Source organism: Pleurodeles waltl, chromosome 7 (genome assembly GCF_031143425.1).
Source record: "Pleurodeles waltl isolate 20211129_DDA chromosome 7, aPleWal1.hap1.20221129, whole genome shotgun sequence".
NCBI classification, from domain to species: Eukaryota; Metazoa; Chordata; class Amphibia; order Caudata; family Salamandridae; genus Pleurodeles; species Pleurodeles waltl.
This window is the reverse complement of record NC_090446.1, coordinates 133865144-133891150: the sequence shown is the minus strand read 5'-3', so window position 1 is coordinate 133891150 and position 26007 is coordinate 133865144.

Sequence of the window (26007 nt, the reverse complement as noted above, 5' to 3'; positions counted from 1 at the left end):
TGTCTGCAGGAGAACTAATTGTCTGAGCAACAGTTAGAAAATGTACAGAACAAGAGGCCAGGCCTGGTTTTTACTTTGTATTGGGCTGAAGATTCAAGGTGTTTAGTGACTTCCTGGAATTCTCCTAGAATATAATTCTTCCTGAACTGCTTAAAATGCAGATGGTCTGCTGGCTTCGTTGTAGTCTGTAGAAAAAAAATATCATACGTTTTCTGGATTGTTGTCCAAAACAGTTCCCGGACGTGGATTTTCTAGACACTCTGGTACTATGGACTTAGTCAATATACCATCCTAACCCAGAAAATCTGGTGGACTGCAGCCATGGTGCAACCTACTGAGCATTACTCAAGTGAAATGATTTCTAGGTAATGATCAGTCCTGTGTGATTTCACAGAGATAAATTGTGAGACTCAAAACCCTCTTTCATAATGGAAAGGAACACTTACTAACACATGGAAAGTAGGAGTCTATAAAATGTATTTTAAATCATAATCCTTCCTAGTGTACACAATATGAATACTAATTATTATTAAAACAAAATATTGGCAACAATATTTACAAAGAGAGTAATAAAAAAAGATTGTGACATTATGATTGTACTAACAATAGAATACTTTATATCAGTATCCCCTCCCCCTCTTTTCCTTTGGTGAACTAAGCGAAACTTAGCACCAAAAGGAGGCCTATCCTGAGCTTCATAGATGGCTCAGACACTTTTCAGAACAACAGAACAAATGTTCAGCAAAAATGAGCAGCGGCGTCTGTGTCTCTAAGTCAGCAGATAAACTGAGCAAAAGTTTAATGTGCCTTCCCTGTCGCCTTCAGCAAGGAAAGGCGATTACAGCTCTGTCTAAACATTGTTGAATGTGTCTGTAATAAATAATTAGTACTAAGCCCTTTCTAAGCTTTCATACACTTACATTCTGTAAATTCCTGCTAATTTTTTTAAAACAATAATTGAGAAGTTGCTATATCAGCTTCCATGAAACCTTGTTTCTTGTTTAAAAACAAACACTGGGAAGACAATGTTTGAACCATGTGTGGCTGTACATACACATGCTTAGCATAATCCTGCCGTCTAGTATTGGGCTCAGATGTGTGCAAGTTGTTTTTCTTGTAAGAAAGTATTTCGGGTCACGAGGTAGTGTGACTCCTCCTCTTAATGGTAACGGGGATGGTCATTGACTCCATTGTTAGACTGTTTTCCTGCATGGCGGGTGAGGATGAAATGTGGACTAAGGCGTAGTATAAAGACATGCCCATGCGAAAGGAGTTTGTGAGAAATAGTGAAAATAACTGTAACAAGCACAGAGGGAGGGCGCATGTGAATCTACAGTGCTACATGCCACAAACAGATTCTTACTGGCTAAGTAACATTTTCCATTCGAGATGTGTGGCTGTAGATCCACATGGTTAGCCTACACTGTAAAGCAGATGGCTAGCATGTGGCAGTTAAAGTTGTTTAGAATGGTGTACGTAGAACTGCTTGGCCCACATTAGCTTGTTGACGGGCCAGTACATTTTCACAGTAATGTTTTGAAAAAGTATTCTGTATGGGCCATGTAGCTAGTTTACATATGTCAGCTATAGGTATATTTCCTAAGAAGGCCATTGAAGCACCTTTTTTACGAGTAGAGTGAGCTCCAGGAGGGATGGGTAAAGTTATTGTTGTTTTAGCATAGCATATTTGGGTGCATTTAACAATCTTATTGTACAATGCTTGATTTAGAAATCACCCTTCCTTTGTGAGGTTTTGAGAAAGCAACAAATAGTTGTTGTGTCTTCCTAAATGATTTAGTCCTGTCAATATAATACACAAGAGCAAGTTTTACGTCTATTGTTTGCAGAGCCCTTTCTGCAACTGAGTCAGGTTGGGGGGAAAAGACAGTCAGTTCAATAGATTAAGGGGGAATTGTGAAACTACCTTTGGGAGAAATTTGGGGTTGGTGTAAAGTAAAACCTTATCCCTATGAATATGGAAGAAGGATTCTTGTAAAGTTAGTGCCTGAAACTCACTGACAAGTCTAATCGAAGTGATAGTGACCAGGAATGATACCTTCCAGGATAAAAACTGGAGGGGGCAGGAGTGTAGGGGATCAAATGGAGGGTCCATTAACCTTGTTAATACAATATAGAGATTCTGTGTGAGAGCTGAGTCTAGCATAGGTTTTGTGCAGGAAAGGTATCCTTCCTGTATAAACTACTATGCCTAAACAAGTGGAAATGCTTTTCGTACTTTGTATGTGTGTTGTACAGTACAGCACAATGCCTTTCTGTAACTGACACTCAAAGTCAGAAAAGCACGGAGAAATAAAACCATTTCTCTGTTTAACAGCTGCTTTTCAGCTGCATTTATTTTTGTTGCTAAACTCTTTCTACTGATGTTTCAGAATAGGGTTTATTGCCAAAAAGCATGGGTGGTAGCACGGGTACGCCTATGTACCACCCATGCAATGCCCCATTGACGCAAAGTAATGCAAAGCAGCATTTCACACGGCTTTGTGTTACTTTGCCACACAAACCAATGCAAATATCAATTTGCGTTGGTTTGTGAATCCCAAAAAAAGTCTACAAAAGTAACGTTAACCCGCTGCTAAACCTTTGAGAATCTGGGCCCAAGTGTTGAAATAAAAAAAATATTGAAATTGAGTTGAAAACAAAAACAGCCATTTGCGTCTACGTTTTGATCTTCAACTTCTTCTAACTATGACAGATTTTCAAAAGCAATATACAGTTACATCCGCTGGGCCCTTCTGGTTGCCGGGATAAATAGGGCTTGTAGGTTCACCAAGGACCCTAGGTACCCAGAGCCAATAACTGAGCTGCACCTTGCAATGGTTTTACATTGTGTCCCAGGTGTACAGTAATTCATTTGGTAAAATATAAAGAGTGAAAAATAGGTATCAAGGAAATCAATGCCTTTCTGAAAAGGGCACAAGGTATGGAGTTTAGAAGCAGTGGTTACTTGCACATCTCTGAATTTGAGGTTACCCATTCCTGCTGTGAATTAGAGGGCATTTTTCATGATGACTTCTTTCTAACACACTGACTTACATTTGGAAGGCTCAATTGAAGAGAAAGACAATGGTAATAACACATTTTCTACTATTCTGTGTTCCCCTAAGTCTCCTGATAAAGTTGGTACCTCACTTGTGTGGGTAGGCCTAGTGCCCACGACAGGAAATGGCCCAAAACTCAACAAGGATACATAAAATTTTTCCATGCAAAACTGTCCTGGTTTTTGACATGTGGGTAGCTGTGATATATGGGCCCTACCTCAGCTGGCACCTAGTTAAACCTAGCAAACCTGTATATTTTTTAAAACTAGACACATAGGGGAATCCAGGATGTGGTGATTTGTGGGAGTCTCACCAGGTTGTTTTTACCCTTAATCCTTTACAAACCTTAAACTTTGACTAAAAACACATTCTCCTCACATTTCTGTGATGGAAAGTTCTGGAATCTACACCAAGCCACAAACGTCCATCCAACCAGCATTCCCCTAAGTCTTCTGATGAAAATGGTACCTCACTTGTATGGGTAGGCCTAGTGCCTGCGACAAGAAATGGCTCAAAAAGCAATATGGATACATAAAATGTTTCTACGCAAACTGACCTGTTTTTTGTAAAGTGGGTTGTTATGGTTTTTGGGCCCTACTTCAGCTGACACCTAAGGAAACCTAACAAACATTTTTGAAAAGTAGACATCCAGGGGAATCCAGGATGGGGTGCAAACCTCAACATTTGTCTAAAAAACACATTTACCTCACATTTCTGTGATGGAAAGTTCTGGAATCTGAGGGGAGTCACAAATTTACTACCACCCAGCACTGCCCTAGGTCTCCAGTAAAAATGCTATCTCACTTGTGTGGGTGGGCCAAGTGCCTACGACAGGGAAGAGCCCAATACATATTGTGGACACATGAATATGATCTATCACAAAACAATCTATTTTTGCAAGGGGGCACCACCGTTTTTGGTCCCGGGCTTGGTGACCATCTAGGGAAACCTACCAAACGCAGACATTACTTAAAACTAGACACCTGGGGGAATCCAGGGAGGTGTGGTTTGCATGGATCCCCCGATGTTTGCTTACCCAGAATCCCCTGCAAACCTCAAATTTATCTAACAAATCAAATTTTCCTCACAAATTCCCTACCACCCAATGTTCCCCTCAGTCTCCCGTATACAAAATGATACCTCACTTGTGAGGTCGGGCCAAGTGCCTGCCACAGGGAGGACCAAAAACGTGTACAAATTGAGGAGGAACCAAAGCGGGTCCAAAAGGACAGTTTTTTTTCATATGTTTTTAGGATGACTCTCCTTTGAGCACCCACACAAGTAGGGCACAGTTTTTATCAGTACAGATGGGGCAATGCTGGGTGGTAGGAATTTTGTGGATTCCTGCAGATTCCAGAAGTGTCTATTACAGAAATGTAAGGAAAATGCCTGTATTCATGCAACGCTGGAGGTTTTGCAGGGCATTGTGGGTAAGAAAATGGTGCATGTGAAGCACACCACCCTGGACTCCCCCAGATGTTTAGTTTTAAGAAGTGTCTGGGTCTAGTAGGTTTTTCGAGGTGGCAGCGTACCCAAGTCCAAAAAGTGCAGCCACACACCATTGCGAGTCGGACGATATTAGGAGTTAGCCAAGCTCTCTTGTCCCATATGTAAAATCAAAACCTAAAAGAGTCAAATGTCCTCTATTGTTCCATTGGAATGAGATGCTTTAGTCAGCAGGGGAGTCAGAAAGACTGTTGCCCCCTTCAGTTAAGGTGGGGGGCATAACCATGCCTATGGTGGTGGGAAGTCTCCACCCCTCTGTTTTTACAAAAATGCTTCCCTTGTGTCTAGTGGGCTTTCTTCCTGCCCTGGAGGTGCAAATTAGGGGTAATAATTGTGTGTGGGGGGTACTGCCATTCTCATTCTGGGCAGCCCCTTCCCCGACACTGCCAAAAAAAATCACTGGTGTCTAATGGGCTTTTTGCCCACCCCCAGGGGGTGTGACATGGGGCCTATTGCCCCCCCATATGCTTCTCAGAGGGTGCAGAAAGACTGTGCCGATTATTTGTGGGGGGGAGGGATGGGCGGGGGATTGCAATGCCCACTCTGGGCAGCCACCGTCCTTAGATGAATGAAAAAAATCCCTGGTGCCTAGTGGGCTTTCTGCCCCCCCCGAGGGCAGATTGGGGACCATAACCCCATCAGCCCCGCTGGTCCCCTGGGGGGGCGGGCAGAAAGACTGTGCTGATTTTTTGGGGGAGGGGTGGGATCATTGCTATGCCCATTCTGGCCAGTCCCTTCCGCTAGATGAATTTAAAAAAACGGGTTCCTAGTGGGATTTCTGCCACCCAGGGGGGCAGATTGGGGGCTATTGCCCCCATCTACTCTCCTCGGAGGCAGAAAGACTATGCTCATTTTGGGGGGTGAGGGTTGGGGCATTGCAATGCCCATTTTGGGCAGCTCCCACCCCTAAATGAATAAAAAAATCCATGGTGAATATTGACCTTTCTGCCCCCGCCCCCCGAGGTGCAGATCCGGGGCTGTTGCTCCCATCTGTCCTCTGAGTGGTGGGCAGAAAGACTGACAATTTTTGGAAGGGGTAGGGGCATTACAGTGCACAAAATACCCAAAATATAAAGGGGGAGCAAAAGCCCTTGCCCAAGGGGCCTCTCCCTCCTCCCTGGTATGTAGTGGGTGGATTCCTGCTTAGTGATCGCCCTCGTGTGGCGAACCCCAAGTAAGTATCCAGTAAAATGGGGTACCATTCCAAAGAGGAGATTCTCCCCTTTCCAATGATACCTCTCCCATCTTCCCCAGTCCTCTGGGGTGAGATAGTTCCCTCAGCACCGAGGCAGGGAAAGTGAAATGAGCTGAGTGGCTCATTTCACTTTTGTTTTCAGTGAAGTGACGACAGCACCATGAACGCTGATTATCATTTCATTGAAAACCTGAAACAGCCTTGGGAGCTGGGGAAGCTATTCCCCAGTTCCTGAGGCGGTTTTGGAAGAAAGGAAATCCCTCTAGTGCCCACACCTGAGGGATTTCCAGTGCCCTGTGCTCGGACAGCCGAGAGCCCTCCAAGGCACACTAACACTGTTGCATCGGATGGATCTCGGCCGTCTGACACATCAAAGGGGTTAAAAATATTTTAACTGGTAGTAAAGTATTACTGTTTTGCGACCGGAATTAGGTTACAAAACAGTAATAAATACCATACTGATTCGGTATTTGGAAGGGATGTCCTAAGCACGCCCCATTCCACATATCGAATTCCTAATGCAAAATGAGATTGGTAAGAAGTTACCAAATCGCATTTTCTACATTTGAAAAAGCATTTTTCTGGATTCGGCCATTTGCGACCGGAAAAATGCTTTGTACACTGATCCATTGTCATCCACTGATTCAAAATGAAAGGAGACTATAGGTTATCAGAGCCTTAATTACATGAGCTATCCACTGAGGAGAAATAGTTTTTTTTTTTACCCAGCCTTGCATCACCTAACAAAGACCACCAATACGCATTCTAGAACATTGCGTTGTTTGATGACGTCTGCTTGGGTTTTTAGACCTATTGCGACATCCTTCTCCAGATGGCCCCTTTAAATTGTAGAAAAAAAAGTCAGATGGGATCCATAATTAAATGTTAGATTTAACACTAGTTTCTGACATCCCTGTTGCTCCATAAAGATTATGGGATTTTTCTATATCCATTGCCTACAGTAATGAAATATTTTGGTGATGCCCATTTACCAGTTTCAAATCTGATGCCTTGACTGTTCCTGGCAATAGTTTGGCCATGACAACAGTTTCTTCTGAAGAACCTCCCAGGACTCCCATGTTGAAGAGTTGAAGAGTTTTTTAAAATATGTTTTTGTAGGTGCTTGTGATCGAAATGCAACTTGTTCATTTTTTATCCAATTATAGACAGGCGGGTGTGATCAATGCAAGGTCGCATGAGTACCACAATTCCTCCCAACCATTATCTATCTCCATTGTACAGTGGTTCTGGAGGCACCGCCCTATCTGTAGCAGCACATAACTGTTCATCAACATTAAGTAGCCCTGGTGTTCACCCATTATTTCTCGTTTTTGGGACGCCTCTGCAGTTATATATTGGTTTTTCGCTAATCTGCGACAGTCCATGTATTTTCTCCAGCACTCAAGAGTTAGTTGATCGCCCACTTCAAATTTGCGGTCAAAATGTCACTTCACCACGATGAACTCAATGGCAAGCCAGAGTTTTTGATTCTTCTGAACTGACTCTTCACCCCATTCATGTAGAATGGTTCTTTTGGGTAAGTTGGTCAATGGAACCCCTCACAGCCAGGCCATGTATCCTGTGGCTTCCTTTAAATAGCGTTGTATGTGAGGGCACTCCCAGATTATATGAAAGAAATATTCCACCGGGTCAGCACCCCTTAAGCATCTAACCAAGAGACTCCTCCCCATCTGTACAAAGGTTGCCCTAGAATAGTAGGAATGGTGTAGAATGCAAAGTTGCGCAAGTCAGAACCCTGATCGCATGGCAATAGTTTTTGCCCCACACCTCCTCCCATTTCCCTTCCTCAAAGTCCCCAAGGTTGCCTTCCCAGAACTCCCTGAAGGATCCTAATAGGTCAGGAGAGGTGTTTGTGATTTGTTTTGTAAAGAACTCATATGGCTCTACTGGGCAGTGGAACACAAGGGCACCATCCTCCAGTGGCGAGGAGTCTTGGATCTCCATCCCCTCTGTGATGTGGGTGGCCAGTGTGTACCCTACGTGTATGTGGCAATAGGTCTCAGTTATTGCTAATTTCTATTCTCTGTGGAGATGATGTCAACCCCCTCACACAGGTCCCCAAATCTAGAGATGCCTGTCACATCTCATTTGGCAAATCCTCGCAGGTTGCCTACAGCCGAGAGTGTTGCTGTCCCATAATGCTGTTGCAGCAGTAAGTTTCCCTTTCCAAGCCAGAATGGTTGTAGCCTCCTTGCGTATCGAGATCACTGTTAGTGTGAGCCGGAAGCCCCTCGTGGGTAATCTTCTATAAAGTGTCACGCGGTAGCCTCTTTCACGCCATCTTGTATCTATCCATCCTCTCTGCAAGCTCTGTCTGCGCCACTTTCATCCAATCATTAACCACTGACAGCTCAGATGCCCAGTAGTACTTTCGTATATCTGGTAGGGCAGTTCCCAATCATAGATTCCACACATCAGTTTATTTAGGGCAATGCAGAGGTTGGGCATCCCACAGTAGCAATCTCAGCTCTGATACAAGTTTTTGTAAGAACTCTGGAGGCATCCTATAGGCATGTTTTGGAGTGCATATGGAACGCTAGGCAAGGACATCATCTTCAACATGTTTGCCTTCCCCAGGAGAGGGAGCGCTTACTAATGATGGACATCTCTTCTAAATCAGCAGAGGAATGAATATAGGTTTCATTCCATTGAATACCTGTGGAGTAGCAGTGACATATATTCCCAAGTACTTTAATCCCTCTTGCACCACCGGCATTGTACAGTCAGGTGGCAGTTTAGGATATTCCTCCCACCAGGGGGCAGATAAGTGATTTTCCCCAGTTAACGCTATAGCCCTCATAGGCGCCAAAGTTGTGCAGAATCTGCATCTGTCTAGACACAGTAAGCTCTGTACCCGTCACATAGAGTAGTACATCATCTGCATATAACGATACCTGGTCTTCCCACAAGGAGTCCCAAAGAATCCCTCTAACCAGTGGATCTTCTCATTGAAGCTGCTAACGGCTTAAGTGCCTGTGCAAACATCATGGGCGATAAGGGGCATACCTGCCTTGTTCCTCTTTCTAACTCGAAGATGCTAGACCCTGCATTGTTGACTTTGACTCTGGCAATTGTTTCATTATGTAAGAGTTCTACTTATTCCCTGAACTGGGGGCTGTAGCCCAACCTATCCAGGACTGCAGACGTAATTCCATTCAAAAGTGTCAAACGTCATTGTGGCGTCCGGGGACATCACCAGAGCTGGTTCCTGTAGACTTGCAGCACACCCTAGTACACCAAATAGATGACGCAGGTTAAGCCTCATTCACTTGTTGGACATAAAGCTGGCCTGATTGGGGTGGACTACGGTTGTTCTAACTTTTTTTAGCATAATTGCTTATATTTTACCTAATATTTTTACCTCTGCTTTTAACAGGGAGGCCTGTAAGAGGGCAGGTCGCTCCCCCCATCTGCCACGCAGCCCCCTGTGGGTTGAACTTCCGTTGCCGCTTTTGCCGCCTGACTACTCACTCCCTTTTTTATTCTGTACCCCTGCGCTTGCCTTCTGTGCCACTTTGTTTTTTCGTTCTGTGCCCCTGTGTTTTGCTTTCTATACTCCTGTGCTCTGTTGTCCCTCTCCTGCCGTCTTTTCCCGCCGTTTTTCCCTGGGTTTTTCCATCGCCGATGAGCCCCTGCTGCGCCGCCCCCTTCACTCCCATTGGCTGCCCCGCTGCCACCTCCCAGCTGCTCCTCCCTTCCTCTGCCCTCATATGGAGGCCGCGAAGCGGTGGTAGAGAGCGACCTTTGACCCTGTCACCAGGCAGGTCGCTCCCCCCATCTGCCACGCAGGCCCCTGTGGGTTGAACCTCCGTTGCCGCTTTTGCCACCTGACTACTCGCTCCCTTTTTTATTCTGTACCCCTGCGCTTGGCTTCTGTGCCACTTTGTTTTTTCATTCTGTGCCCCTGTGTTTTGCTTTCTGTACCCCTGTGCTCAGTTGTCCTGCTCCCGCCGTCTTTTCCCGCCGTTTTTTCCCTGGGTTTTCCCTGGGTTTTTCCCTCGCCGCTGAGCCCCTGCTGCCCCGCCCCCTTCACTCCCATTGGCCGCCCCGCTCCCACCTCCCAGCTGCTCCTCCCTCCCTCCCTCTGCCCTCATATGGAGGCCGTGCAGCGGGCGCGCCTAAGGCAAGCCCGTCTGCGCCCGTCCGCGCCTGGACCGCACCCAGCACCAGAACCCCTGGAACCCGCACCCCCCGCAACGCCAGACTGCACTACGACGCAAGCACCCTCCACGCACTCAACACCAGACGAGACCACCCCTGCTACCGGGCCACCCCGAAACGCACCAAGGGGCCTTTCACCTGCCGGAACTGCAGATTCACCAGCATCCAACCCTCCACACCACCAGCCAGAGAACCCAACCACCTCCGCTGCATCCTCCTCAACACCCGCTCCGCTCGCAAGCACGCCATCGAACTCTGGGACCTCCTAGACTCCACCGCCCCTGACGTCGCCTTCCTGACGGAGACCTGGCTGAACGCCACCTCAGCACCAGACATCGCCATAGCCATCCCACAGGGCTACAAGATCTCCCGCAGAGACCACACCAACGGAGTGGGAGGAGGAATCGCCATCATCCACAAAGACTCCATCAAAATCTCAACGAACACTGATGACACCCTCACCACCGCCGAGCACATGCACTTCCAGATCCACACCGACTACAACACTACCCTCAGAGGAACTCTCATCTACAGACCTCGCGGACCCCGCCCACAGTTCAGTGACACCATCGCCGACCTCATCAGCACCCACGCCCTCGCTTCCACGGACTACATCCTCCTCGGGGACCTGAACTTTCCACCTTGAGAACAACAACGACGCCAACTCCACCGCCCTAATCGCCAACCTCGGACTCAAACAGCTCGTAACGACACCTACTCATGCCGCTGGACACACGCTCGACCCCATCTTCTCTGCAAGCCCCCACGTCTCCTTCGACCACACCACCGAACCACACTGGACCGACCACAGATGCGTCCACTTCACCTTCAGAAAACCCACCACACACCACCGCACCCAACAGCTACCACGCCGCTGCTGGGGCAAGGTCTCCGTGGACCAACTGACTACCGCCTTCGCCCTGAGACCACCCACCGACCCCACCGACCTAGACACCGCCGCGACCAACCTCACACAGTGGATCAACGACTGCGCCAACACCCTCGCCCCTCTCAAGACCTCTACAACCAACCACACCAACAAGAAAGCCGCCTGGTTCACCGAGGACCTCCGGATCCCCAAGCGCACCTGTCGGAAGCTGGAGAAGAAATGGCTCCACGACCGAACACCAGACAACCACACAGCCCTCAAGAGCGCCACCCGCAGACACCACCAACTCATCAGGACCGCCAAGAAGACCGCCTTCAAGGACCGCCTAGACAACAACGCACACAACACCAAAGAGCTCTTCAGCATCGTGAAAGAACTCTCCAACCCCAGCTCCAACACCAACGACATCCCGCCATCTCAAGACCTGTGCGACTCCCTGGCCACCTTCTTCCACTGCAAGATCACCGTCATCCACGACAGCTTCAACCCCGACCCCCCCCGCACCCACCACCGAGTCCACCACCCCTGCGACTACCACTCGCACCAGTCGCCTGACCATCTGGTCCAGCGTCAGCGACGAAGACACCATCAAAACCATGAACTCCATCCACTCCGGATCCCCATCGGACCCCTGCCCTCACCACGTCTTCAACAAAGCCAGCGCAACCATCGCGCCCCACCTCCGGAAAACAATCAACTGTTCCTTCGAGACAGCAACCTTCCCAGAAAGCTGGAAGCACGCCGAGATCAACGCCCTTCTGAAGAAGCCCAAAGCGGACCCCAAGGACCTCAAGAACTTCCGGCCCATCTCCCTGCTCCCTTTCCCGGCAAAAGTGACCGAGAAGATTGTCAACAAACAGCTGACCCACTACCTCGAAGTTAACAACATCCTGGACCCTTCCAATCCGGTTTTCGCAGTAACTACAGCACCGAGACCGCCCTCATCGCCGCCACTGACGACATCCGGACCCTGATGGACAAAGGAGAAACAGCCGCCCTCATCCTCCTGGACCTATCAGCAGCCTTTGACACGGTCTGCCACCGCACCCTATCAGCACACCTCCATGACGCCGGTATCCAAGAGAAGGCCCTGGCCTGGACCACATCCTTCCTCTCCGGCAGAACCCAGAGCGTCCGCCTCCCACCCTTCCGCTCCAAAACCACCGGGATCATCTGCGGCGTCCCACAGGGATCCTCCCTCAGCCCGACACTGTTCAATATCTACATGGCCTCCCTCGCCCACGTCGCACGACAACACAACCTCAACATCATCTCCTACGCCGACGACACCCAGCTGATCATATCCCTCACCGAAGATCCCCACACCGCCAAAGCTAACCTCCACCGAGGAATGAAGGCCGTAGCCGACTGGATGAAGGACAGCAGACTGAAGCTGAACTCAGACAAGACGGAGGTCCTCATTCTCGGACCCACCCCATCAGCCTGGGACGACTCTTGGTGGCCCACGTCACTAGGCACAGCCCCGGAACCCACGGACCACGCACGCAACCTGGGGGTCATCCTCGACTCCACTCTCTCCATGACCAGGCAAGTCAACGCCGTCTCCGCGTCCTGCTTCAACACCCTCTGTATGCTCCGCAGGATCTTCAAATGGATCCCCCTCGACACGAGAAAAACCGTTACCCAGGCCCTCATCACCAACAGTCTCGACTGCGGGAACGCCCTCTACTCAGGAACTACAAACAAGCTCCTGAGACGACTCCAACGCATCCAGACTCATCCTCGATGTCCCCCGCCGCAGCCACATCACACTCCACCTGAGAGGCCTGCACTGGCTCCCCGTCAACAAAAGGATCACCTTCAAGCTCCTGATCCACGCACACAAAGCACTGCACAACACCGGACCCACCTACCTCAACAACCGACTCAGCTTCCACACCCCCACCCGAAGCCTCCGCTCAGCCAACCTCGCCCTCGCCACAGTCCCCTGCATCCGAAAATCCACCTGTGGCGGCAGATCCTTCTCCTACCTAGCTGCCAAGACCTGGAACACTCTCCCCACCATCCTACGACAGACCCAGGACCTGCTGGCCTTCAGGAGACTCCTCAAGACCTGGCTCTTCGACCAGTAGCACCCCCCCCCCCCCCGCCCCCCCCATCGCCTTGAGACCCTCACGGGTATGTAGCGCGCTTTACAAATGCAGTGATTGATTGATTCGTCAGGTGATTTACCCTCTTTTGGGACAACCACTATGGTGGCCAATCTTTAATCTGACGGAAGTTGGCCTTCCCACTTTGCCTTGGAGTACATGTGAAGCATGTATGGCGTAAGTTTGGTGGCCATGCGTTTATAGAGTTCTGTAAGAAATCCGTTAGATCCCATGGCCTTCCAAATTGTTTGCTCCTCATCACTTTCACTGTTTTAGTGGGATCTGTTTCTGCCTCTAGCTCCTGTTGGTGCTCCAGTGAGATTCGAGGTAGCCGTACATCTTGAAGGAAATCGCAGACTTTGCTTTGGACCTAGTAGTCGTGGGCGAGTATACTGAGATGTAGTACCTTGCATATTTTTCTGGTATCTCTGAGTCCCTTTAACCGCTGTCTGTTGGGCATTTGTGATCTCAGGGACCCAGTTGGTCTTAAGGTCTCTCTGCTCTAGCCATGCTAGCAGTTGTCCCCATCTCATATAGGCAACGCTGTGACACCATAAAAATGACCTGCTCATTGTCCTCTGCTATTTGTCGATATTCCTTGTGTTTAAGACCAAGTCTGTGCTTCTCTATCTCATCCCTTTGGGGGGGTAAGATGAAGTTCCATCTCTAGAATATCCCTTTGTAGCTCTTCCATTTTCTTCTTTTTCCCTTTACTTTTTCTGCGACAGCACCCGTCCCCTTGCCACAGCTTTATAGGCTTCCAATAGTGTTAATGCAGAAACTACAGTTTCCTCATTTTCAGCCCATGTTGAAGATTTATCAACATTTGTGATAATGAAATTCCACTTGTCTAAGACCAACTCACAAATGTTCTTGTTGAAACTAGAGGCATTGATTCGTTCCCTTTAAAACAAACAAAACTTTCAAGTCGTTGATGTTGGATTCTTTTAGTTTCCTTTACTGTGTTCATCTTTTTTTCTTCATTACTATCCCCCCTATGCTTTTTCCTGGAGATTCTTTCTCATAAGCGGCACTGTTCCTAGTTTAGGACCTTGTTGAGGATTTGTATTATTGTACAACGGTTAAGGGTCTTTGCTTTGTCTGAGTTTCTGGTATAATAATCATATCTATGCCCCTTGTGTTGTCAATTTGTCTTCCAAGGTCACAGCCTCCCAAGCTGCTCTCCATTCGTGGTCTTCTGCTCCAACATGAAGGTCACAATTTCCTTTTAGCTACTGAGTTATCTCTTCATCTTATATTCGGGGATTTAGTACCACCTGCCCCATTTACCAGACTTTCTTTTGTAGAGGATTTATCACTTGTGCTCCTGCCCATGGTGGACATGATAACCGGTAGATCCAGTAGTCAGTGACTGGTGCTACCTTTAACTGCTCACCTGTGAACTTCTCATAAGCTCTTCCCACAATTCTGAGTGGTTGATAACCTGGGAGCGAGGGCCATTGGCCATCATTCGACCTCTTGGTACTAGTGTCAAATTGATCTAAGTTCATACCTTTGCGAGGCATGGTTACTTAATAATTTGAGGAAAGAAATGAAGGTGAAGTCAATGAAAATGGCCTTTGACCCCTAAGTGTACCTCTGCTCTCCTCCAAGATCTTTTTCCCGGCAGTACAAGAAACAAGTGAAATGTGTTATAATTAGTGTTGTGATAATGGCAAGAGTGACTGCAATGGTAACAATCATTGTAAAGTGCACTAATGGACTAGACCATAAGTTGGTGGTTAGCTTCCACATCCTCTTTCTCCGTAATTAACTTCTTTCCCTGGTGTATTGCATGGGTCAAAGTAGTAGAAGCTGGTTGAGTACGGTCCCAATTTCTCATCCCCTTTGCAGGTACAGAAATTAATAAATAAAATAAAAAGTGCTTTGGCCATGTTGTATTCTAGTATTGCTGATGTTCCGTATGGCTAAAAGTTAGTGGAGAGTTGTAGAGTGAAGTGGAGTGTCAAGAGAGTGGAGTAGACTGTCATAGAGTGGAAGAGAGTGTTGTAGAGTCGAGAGTCATAGAGTGAAGTGTCTTGATTGAAGTAAAGTGGCTTGAATGGAGTAGAGTGTCAGAAAGTACAGTGTTGTAGGGTGGAGTGTCATATACTGGAGTGTTGTATAGTGGTGTAGATTGGAATGGCATAGAGTAGAGTACCTTGGAGTAGATTAGCATGGATTGCCAGATAATGGAGTGGCTTATCGTGGAGTGGCTTAGAGTGGAGTGGAATAGAGTGGTGTAGCGCGGAGTACAGTGACACAGAGTAGACTGTCATATAGTGCAGTGCTTTATATATAGTGACGCCTCATAGGGTGGCGTGTGGTTCAGTGGAGAGGAGAGGAGTGGATTAGAGTGGGAGGAGTGGATTGGAGATGAGGGGATTAAAGTGAAGTGGGCTAAAGCGGATCAGACTTTAAGCAAGTAGGTTAAAGTGTATTAAGGTGTGGTGGGTTAAAGTGGAGTAGAGTGAAGTAGAGTGAAGTGGAATAGAGTGGAGTGGATTAAACTGGAGTGGATTAAAGTGGAGTGCAATAGAGTGGATTGGAGTGGAGTGAATAGAGTGGAGTGGATCACAGTGCAGTATATTTAACTGGAGTGGATTATAGTGGAGTAGGTTAGAATGGATTAAAACGGAGTAGATTTGAGTGAGAGGATTGGAGTTGAGTGGATTAGAGTACATTGGAGTCGAGTAAATTAGAGTGTAATGGATTAGGGTGGATTGAATGGATTGGAGGGGATTGGAGTGGAGTGGAGTGTTTTAGGTTGGAGTGAATTGGAGTGGAGCGGGTTAGAGCGGAGTGCACTGGAGAGGATTAGAGTGGAGTGGATTGGATTGGAATGGGTTGGGGTGAATTAGATTAAATTGAAGTGCATTGGAGTATATTAGAGTGGAGTGGCATGGATTAGAGTGGTGTGGAGTGGATTAGAGTGGAATGGATTGGAGCAGATTATTCTGGAGTGAAGTGAATTAAAATGGAGTGGAGTGAATTAGAGTGGAGTGAAGTTGATTGGATTGGACTGGAGTGGATTATAGTGGAGTGGATGAGAGTGGCGTGGATTAGAGTGCATGGAGTAGAGTGGAGTGGATTAGAATACATTGGAGTGGGGTGGGGTAGAGTGGAGAGGATTAGAGTGGAGTGGAATGGATTTGAGAGGAGTGACAGTGTAGTGGATGGAAGTGGATTATATTGAAGTGGAGTGGGTTAGAGTAGAGTGCATCGGAGTGGATTAGATTGGATTGGAATGGATTAGGGTGGATACGACTGGGGCAGATTAAAGTGAAGTGGATTGGAGTTGACAAGTGGATTAGAGTGGAGTTGATTAGAGTGGAGTCATTTGAAGTGGGTTGGAGTGGATTAAAATGAAGGGCATGGGAGTGGAGTATATTGGAGTGGATTAGAGTGGATTGGAGTGGAGTGGATTAGAGTGTGTGGATTAATGTGGAGTGGGTTTGAGTGGATTAGAGTGGGTTGGAGTGGTTTGGAGGGGTTTAGAGTGGAGTGAATTGAAGCAGATTATTCTGGAGCGGAGTGGATTAGAATGGAGTGGAGTGGTTTAAAGTGGAGTGAAGTGGATTAGCCTGGAATGCATTAGAGTGGAGAGGATTGGAGTGGATTATTGTGGAGTGGATTACAGTGGAGTAGATTAAAGTGAAGAGGATTGGATTAGAGTGCATTGGAATGGAGTCAGAGTGTAGTGGATTACAGTGGAATGGATTTGACTGGGTTAGAGTGGAGTGGATTAGAGTAAATTAGAGTGGAATGGATTAAACTGGTGGGGATTGGAGTATGTTAGAGTGGGTTGGAGTGGATTAAAGTGAAATGTTTTTGAGTGGGTTAAAGTGGAGTGAATTAGAGTGTAGTAAAGTGGAGTAGCATAGAGAGAAGGACAAACAAATGCACACACAAAAGGATATTGCTGTCAAGTACAAAGCTCACTGAACTCTGCCCCCAAAAGCACATACTAAAAAAACTGAATGTAACCTTCTGTAATGTAACTTATGCTTATGTAAGCATTCCAATGCCTTATGGTCAGGTGGCATTCACGCTATGAACAAATTGTTATAAAAAAAGAAGACTAGTATCTCAATCAAAGTGTGAGCAGCAGACGGACACTAATTAAAAGAAATCAATTTGTACTTTGTCCATTACCACACAAATAACAGAAGTAACAAAGAAACTGATGCCTGTGACGCTGACAAATTAGAAGACAGGTAGGAAGAGTGATAATGATGCTGACCAATGGGAAGTAATGGGCAGACTAAGGGGGTTATTACAACTTTGGAGGAGGTGTTAATCCGTCCCAAAAGTGACGGTAAAGTGACGGATATACCACCTGCCGTATTACGAGTTCCATAGGATATAATGGACTCGTAATACTGCTGGTACTGCTGGCTCGAGCTCACAAGTGACACCAGTGCATACGCTCAGCCCCTGGCTCGAGCTAACAAGTGACACCAGTGCATGCACTCTGCCTGCTGGCTCGAGCTAACAAGTGACACCAGTGCATGCGCGCTGCCTCCAGGCTCGAGCTCACAAGTGACACTAGTGCATGCGCTCTGCCTGCTGGCTCCAGCTAACAAGTGACACCAGTGCATGCGCACTGCCTCCATACTCGAGCTCACAAGTGACACCAGCGCATGCGCGCTGCCTCCAGGCTCGAGCTCACAAGTGACACTAGTGCATGCGCTCTGCCTGCTGGCTCCAGCTAACAAGGGACACCAGTGCATGCGCACTGCCTCCATACTCGAGCTCACAAGTGACACCAGTGCATGCGCGCTGCCTCCAGGCTCGAGCTCACAAGTGACACTAGTGCATGCGCTCTGCCTGCTGGCTCCAGCTAACAAGTGACACCAGTGCATGCGCGCTGCCTCCTGGCTTGGGCTCACAAGTGACACCAGTGCATGCTCTCTGCCTCCTGGCTCGAGCTCACAAGTGACACCAGTGCATGCGCGTTGCCTCCAGGCTCGAGCTCACAAGTGACACCAGTGCATGAGCTCTGCCTGCTGGCTCGAGCTAACAAGTGACACCAGTGCATGCGCTCTGCCTGCTGGCTCGAGCTCACAAGTGACACCACTGCATGCGCTCTGCCTGCTGGCTCCAGCTAACAAGTGACACCAGTGCATGTGCGCTGCCTCCAGGCTCGAGCTCACAAGTGACACCAGTGCATGCGCTCTGCCTGTTGGCTCGAGCTCACAAGTGACACCAGTGCATGCGCTCTGCCTGCTGGCTCGAGCTAACAAGTGACACCAGTGCATGCGCTCTGCCTGCTGGCTCGAGCTAACAAGTGACACCAGTGCATGCGCTCTGCCCGCTGGCTCGAGCTCACAAGTGACACCAATGCATGCGCTCTGCCCGCTGGCACGAGCTCACAAGTGACGCCAGTGCATGCGCTCTGCCTGCTGGCTCCAGCTAAAAAATTACACCAGTGAATGTGCGCTGCTTCCATGCTCGAGCTCACAAGTGACACCAATGCATGTGCTCTGCCTCCAGGCTCGAGCTCACAAGTGACACCAGTGCATGTGCTCTGCCTCCAGGCTCGAGCTCACAAGTGACACCATGTGCCATGTGAGCAATGTCTGAGTGCAGGCTGGAAGATGTGTGAGTGTGTATGGTGAACAGTGTGCAGGATTAGGGTGAGTGTTTTGTGTGTAGGGTGAGGGACGCGTCAGTGCAGGGTGGCAAGTGTTGGAGTGTGCAAGGTGAGATGTGGCAAAGTGAAGACTGAGTGGTCAGTATGAGTAGTGTTTCAGTGGTGTGTGAGTGCTTACTCTGTGAGTAGCGTTTGGGTCAAGGATGCCCGGTGTTTGTGTCAGAAGCGGGTGAGTGCAGGTTGGGCAGCGGGTGCGAGCAGAGTGTGAGCTGTAGGAGTGCCAGGGACACAGTGTGTGGCTACAGGGTCAGCACAGGGTGAGTGGAGGTGAGTGTGGGCAGGGTGAACAGTTTGCGAGTGTAAGGTGAGTGGTGTGCCTGTGTGACTGCAGAAAGAACAGAGGGGGAGATTTACAAACATTTACAGAAAAGGCACAGGAGCAGCACAGCAGCCAAAAATGCTGAGTTGCGTTGAGTGACAGGAAGGGAGCCTGAGAGCGCCATGTCGACGAACATATGGCTCTCTCCTCCCCTCTCCTTAACGCCGGCTCTAATTTCAGCTGCCCTGCGCCACGCACACACCTTTGCGCCGTAGTTGAAGTATTTGTGCATGAGCAAAGCATAGAATTTGTACTTGTAGGGTACTGTTCCAGTACAAAATACTATGCTTAGACACACTTCAAAACTTTTCCTACTTTGCGTGCTGCACAGTGCCGCACGCATGCACAGTCGGAAAATAAAAGAGAAATTAAAATATTTATCCCACTAACGCCTGCTTTCAAATGGAGTTAACTTTGGTGCAAAACACTGTCTAATGTTTATAGATAGGGTTTTGTGTCAAAAGGCATGGGTGGTTGCATGGGAATGCCCATGTTACATCCACTTGCTTCCAAGTAACATTTAGGGTACTTTCCAGTGCAAAACAAGTTTTGCACTAGAAAGTAAATTAGGAAAAAACATTTTCTAACCCAGTGCAAAATGTCTGTAAATCTCCCCTCCCGTGCCTGTCACCTTTGATGTAAATTCCCTTAGGTACCGCGAGTGAGTGGGGGCAGAAGGTGGATTTTAGTACTTGCGCAGGATTCAGGGCATTCTCTCTCTGCTGCTAGTTTGCACTGGACTGCTCTGATCTTAGGTGCCAATGCTTGGCTTGGAGAACGAAAGCGTCGTCCATCTGGGTCTCCCTGCCAAAGAGATACCACTCAAGTTCCAAGTTTATTTGGTTTTAATATTAGCTTTACATAAAAGCTAACAAAACGTGAAAACACAATATTAACTTCAGATTTATATATTTTAAAAGGGATACAAATACAGAAAATTCCAATATAGGGTTGCCACCCGGCGTGATTTTCACCTAAGGGGCCTCATTGACGCTGTGCCACCCAGTTGCTCAGATTTCAGCTCTTTTACCCCACTTAAAGCCACTCTCACTTGACTCATTTCAGCTTTAGATTACCCATCAGGCCCCTGGCAGGGGCGTAGCTGCCAATGGTGCAGCAGGTGAGGTGGCACCAAGCCCATTAAAGCCTGACAATGCTGTATTTTGCTACCCCAAAAATAGGCAAAGGGTCCATTTTCCTTGCTTATACCAGGGTGCCCAGCATCCTTGCAACAGTACTGCGTGATTACAGAAGAAAAATCATTAAGGCCCATATTTATACTTTTTTAGCGCTGAATTTGCGTCAATTTTTAACGCAAAAGCAGCGCAAACTTGCAAAATACAATTGTATTTTGTACGTTTGCGCCGTTTTTGTGTCAAAAAGTGGTACAAATGCGGCGCTAAAAAAGTATAAAAATGGGCCTAAGATTCCACAACTTACACAGTAATGCCATCACTAGAGGGGCACTCAGTCTGTCTATGTCAAGAGCTGTGTTCTGGGCTAGTTGTGACATGTCCGCAGAGCTGAAAACTTGCATATGGAATAGGGAAGAAAGAAAGAAACAATAATTGACACACTGCTCATGGGCTGACTAAAAGATAAACATATGTGAAAACTAGCTTGATGTCTAAAAAATATGAAGAATTTCTGAAGAAAATGTGTTCAGCATCAGCAGTTACTGCAAGAGATGTTGAAGCATTTCTTCAAAACAGGCAAAGAAAATAGCATACCCATTCAAAACACCTTATATATAATAATGTGTCATATCTATGCAGTCATTTGTATATAATTATATTACAAATGGCATTTTATAGTGTTTTGTTTGTATGGTACCTTTTCTCTTGCACTTCATAGCCCTGACGTGGCAGCAGCGCGCTCCGATTTGCTTCGTATTGCTAAGGGCCCCTTGACAGGTGAAAGGAGGCTGGATATTACTGCGACAATACAAACTAGGGGGCAGTTTTACTAAGGACTTGCCTTGTCCTTGCGTGATGCCAGTCGTTTTAAGATAGGACAAGTACATGTCTGGGATTTACAAAGACATGCAAAGTCACTTTGGGCCCGATTTGAGGAAAGGGGTGCTGCACCCAGTGCAGCGCCACTTTCCTTGCGCCCCTTAGAGCTCCCCTAACGCCACCATGTGTGCGTCGTATCTAAGATACAACACAACATTGCAATAGCTAGGGAACTTGCAACAAAATTGTTGACACTAGTTTGGCACTTTGCAGGATTAGCGTAAAAAATGTTGATGCTAATCCTGCAAAGCCCTTTGAGGCCCACTGTAAACAATGATGTGTCTCCTTTTAACACCTGCTCTGAGCAGGAATTAAAATTGCCCAAAAAAATGACGCAAAAAAATCTCTTCGATTTCTTCGCATCATTTTTTCGGCCCCGCTAATGGGGGAACACCCGCTTTGCATACATTATGCTTGGCTCAGGCATAATGTAGCGCAAAGGGTTACAAAGTGGTGTAATGCATTCATTGCACACCACGTTGTCAATTCAGCACGGCAATTTTGGCCTCGTTGGGACTCAGGGTAAAAAAAATGATGCTAATGTGGCGCAAGGAGGCGCTAGGGGCTCTTAAATCAGCCCCTTTGTGTGGCTTTTCTAGGTTTAGTAAATACAAAGTAAACCAAGGCCCCGCATAGCGCTGCCTTGCATTACTTTGCGCCGGGTAGGCATTTTTATACTTTTTTCAGTGCCGCATTTGGACCGCACCCAGCACCAGAACCCCTGGAACCCGCACCCCCCGCAACGCCAGACTGCACTACGACGCAAGCACCCTCCACGCACTCAACACCAGACGAGACCACCCCTGCTACCGGGCCACCCCGAAACGCACCAAGGGGCCTTTCACCTGCCGGAACTGCAGATTCACTAGCATCCAACCCTCCACACCACCAGCCAGAGAACCCAACCACCTCCGCTGCATCCTCCTCAACACCCGCTCCACTCGCAAGCACGCCATCGAACTCTGGGACCTCCTAGACTCCACCGCCCCTGACGGAGACCTGGCTGAACGCCACCTCAGCACCAGACATCGCCATAGCCATCCCACAGGGCTACAAGATCTCCCGCAGAGACCGCACCAACGGAGTGGGAGGAGGAATCGCCATCATCCACAAAGACTCCATCAAAATCTCAACAAACACCGATGACACCCTCACCACCGCCGAGCACATGCACTTCCAGATCCACACCGACCCCAACACCACCCTCAGAGGAACTCTCATCTACAGACCTCCCGGACCCCGCCCACAGTTCAGTGACATCATCGCCGACCTCATCAGCACCCACGCCCTCGCTTCCACGGACTACATCCTCCTCGGGGACCTGAACTTCCACCTCGAGAACAACAACGACGCCAACTCCACCGCCCTGATCGACAACCTCGCCAACCTCGGACTCAAACAGCTCGTAACAACACCTACTCATGCCACTGGACACATGCTCGACCCCATCTTCTCTGTAAGCCCCCACGTCTCCTTCAACCACACCACCGAACCACACTGGACCGACCACAGATGCGTCCACTTCACCTTCAGAAAACCCACCACACACCACCGCACCCAACAGCTACCACGCCGCTGCTGGGGCAAGGTCACCGTGGACCAACTGACTACCGCCCTCGCCCTGAGACCACCCACCGACCCCACCGACCTAGACACCGCCGCGACCAACCTCACACAGTGGATCAACGACTGCGCCAACACCCTCGCCCCTCTCAAGACCTCTACAACCAACCACACCAACAAGAAAGCCACCTGGTTCACCGAGGACCTCCGGATCTCCAAGCACACCTGTCGGAAGCTGGAGAAGAAATGGCTCCACGACCGATCACCAGACAACCACACAGCTCTCAAGAGCGCCACCCGCAGACACCACCAACTCATCAGGACCGCCAAGAAGACCGCCTTCAAGGACCACCTAGACAACAACGCACACAACACCAAAGAGCTCTTCAGCATCGTGAAAGAACTCTCCAACCCCAGCTCCAACACCAACGACATCCCGCCATCTCAAGACCTGTGCGACTCCCTGGCCAACTTCTTCCACCGCAAGATCACCGACATCCACGACAGCTTCAACCCCGACCCCCCCCCGCACCCACCACCGAGTCCACCACCCCTACGACTACCACTCGCACCAGTCGCCTGACCATCTGGTCCAGCGTCAGCGACGAAGACACCATCAAAACAATGAACTCCATCCACTCCGGATCCCCATCGGACCCCTGCCCTCACCACGTCTTCAACAAAGCCAGCGCAACCATCGCGCCCCACCTCCGGAAAACAATCAACTGTTCCTTCGAGACAGCAACCTTCCCAGAAAGCTGGAAGCACGCCGAGATCAACGCCCTTCTGAAGAAGCCAAAGGCGGACCCCAAGGACCTCAAGAACTTCCGGCCCATCTCCCTGCTCCCTTTCCCGGCAAAAGTGACCGAGAAGATTGTCAACAAACAGCTGACCCGCTACCTCGAAGTTAACAACATCCTGGACCCTTCCCAATCCGGTTTTCGCAGTAACTACAGCACCGAGACCGCCCTCATCGCCGCCACTGACGACATCCGGACCCTGATGGACAAAGGAGAAACAGCCGCCCTCATCCTCCTGGACCTATCAGCAGCCTTTGACACGGTCTGCCACCGCACCCTATCAGCACGCCTCCATGACGCCGGTATCCAAGAGAAGGCCCTGGCCTGGACCACATCCTTCCTCTCCGGCAGAACCCAGAGCGTCCGCCTCCCACCCTTCCGCTCCAAAACCACCGAGATCATCTGCGGCGTCCCACAGGGATCCTCCCTCATCCCGACACTGTTCAATATCTACATGGCCCCCCTCGCCCACGTCGCACGACAACACAACCTCAACATCATCTCCTACGCCAACGACACCCAGCTGATCATATCCCTCACCGAAGATCCCCACACCGCCAAAGCTAACCTCCACCGAGGAATGAAGTCCGTAGCCGACTGGATGAAGGACAGCAGACTGAAGCTGAACTCAGACAAGACGGAGGTCCTCATTCTCGGACCCACCCCATCAGCCTGGGACGACTCTTGGTGGCCCACGTCACTAGGCACAGCCCCGGAACCCACGGACCACGCACGCAACCTGGGGGTCATCCTCGACTCCACTCTCTCCATGACCAGGCAAGTCAACGCCGTCTCCGCGTTCTGCTTCAACACCCTCCGTATACTCCGCAGGATCTTCAAGTGGATCCCCCTCGACACGAGAAAAAACGTTACCCAGGCCCTCATCACCAACAGTCTCGACTACGGGAACGCCCTCTACTCAGGAACTACAAACAAGCTCCTGAGACGACTCCAACGCATCCAGAATGCCTCGGCCCGACTCATCCTCGATGTCCCCCGCCGCAGCCACATCACACTCCACCTGAGAGGCCTGCACTGGCTCCCCGTCAACAAAAGGATCACCTTCAAGCTCCTGATCCACGCACACAAAGCACTGCACAACACCCGACCCACCTACCTCAACAACCGACTCAGCTTCCACACCCCCACCCGAAGCCTCTGCTCAGCCAACCTCGCCCTCGCCACAGTCCCCTGCATCCGAAAATCCACCGCCGGTGGCAGATCCTTCTCCTTCCTAGCCACCAAGACCTGGAACACTCTCCCCACCATCCTACGACAGACCCAGGACCTGCTGGCCTTCAGGAGACTCCTCAAGACCTGGCTCTTCGACCAGTAGCACCTCCTCCCCCAGCGCCTTGAGACCCTCGCGGGTATGTAGCGCGTTTTACAAATGCAGTGATTGATTGATTGACTCTTCAGGTGATTTACCCTCTTTTGGAACAACCACCATGGTGGCCAATCTTTAATCTAACGCAAGTTGGCCTTCTCTCTTTGCCTTGGAGTACATGTGAAGCATGTATGGCGTAAGTTTGGTGGCCATGCGTTTATAGAGTTCTATAATAAATCCGTTAGATCCCATGGCCTTCAAAATTGTTTGCTCCTCATCACTTTCACTGTTTTAGTGGGATCTGTTTCTGCCTCTAGCTCCTGTTGGTGCTCCAGTGAGATTCGAGGTAGCCGTACATCTCGAAGGAAATCGCAGACTTTGCTTTGGACCTAGTAGTCGTGGGCGAGTATACTGAGATGTAGTACCTTGCATATTTTTCTGGTATCTCTGAGTCCCTTTAACCGCTGTCTGTTGGGCATTTGTGATCTCAGGGACCCAGTTGGTCTTAAGGTCTCTCTGCTCTAGCCATGCTAGCAGTTGTCCCCATCTCATATAGGCAACGCTGTGACACCATAAAAATGACCTGCTCAGTGTCCTCTGCTATTTGTCGATATTCCTTGTGTTTAAGACCAAGTCTGTGCTTCTCTATCTCATCCCTTTGGGGGGGTAAGATGAAGTTCCATCTCTAGAATATCCCTTTGTAGCTCTTCCATTTTCTTCTTTTTCCCTTTACTTTTTCTGCGACAGCACCCGTCCCCTTGCCACAGCTTTATAGGCTTCAAATAGTGTTAATGCAGAAACTACAGTTTCCTCATTTTCAGCCGATGTTGAAGATTTATCAACATTTGTGATAATGAAATTCCACTTGTCCAAGACCAACTCACAAATGTTCTTGTTGAAACTAGAGGCATTGATTCGTTCCCTTTAAAACAAACAAAACTTTCAAGTCGTTGATGTTGGATTCTTTTAGTTTCCTTTACTGTGTTCATCTTTTTTTCTTCATTACTATCCCCCCTATGCTTTTTCCTGGAGATTCTTTCTCACAAGCGGCACTGTTCCTAGTTTAGGACCTTGTTGAGGATTTGCATTGTTGTTTAACAGTTAAGGGTCTTTGCTTTGTCTGAGTTTCTGGTATAATAATCATGTCTATGCCCCTTGTGTTGTCAATTTGTCTTCCAAGGTCACAGCCTCCCAAGCTGCTCTCCATTCGTGGTCTTCTGCTCCAACATGAAGGTCACAATTTCCTTTTAGCTACTGAGTTATCTCTACATCTTATATTCGGGGATTTAGTACCACCTGCCCCGTTTACCAGACTTTCTTTTGTAGAGGATTTATCACTTGTGCTCCTGCCCATGGTGGACATGATAACCGGTAGATCCAGTAGT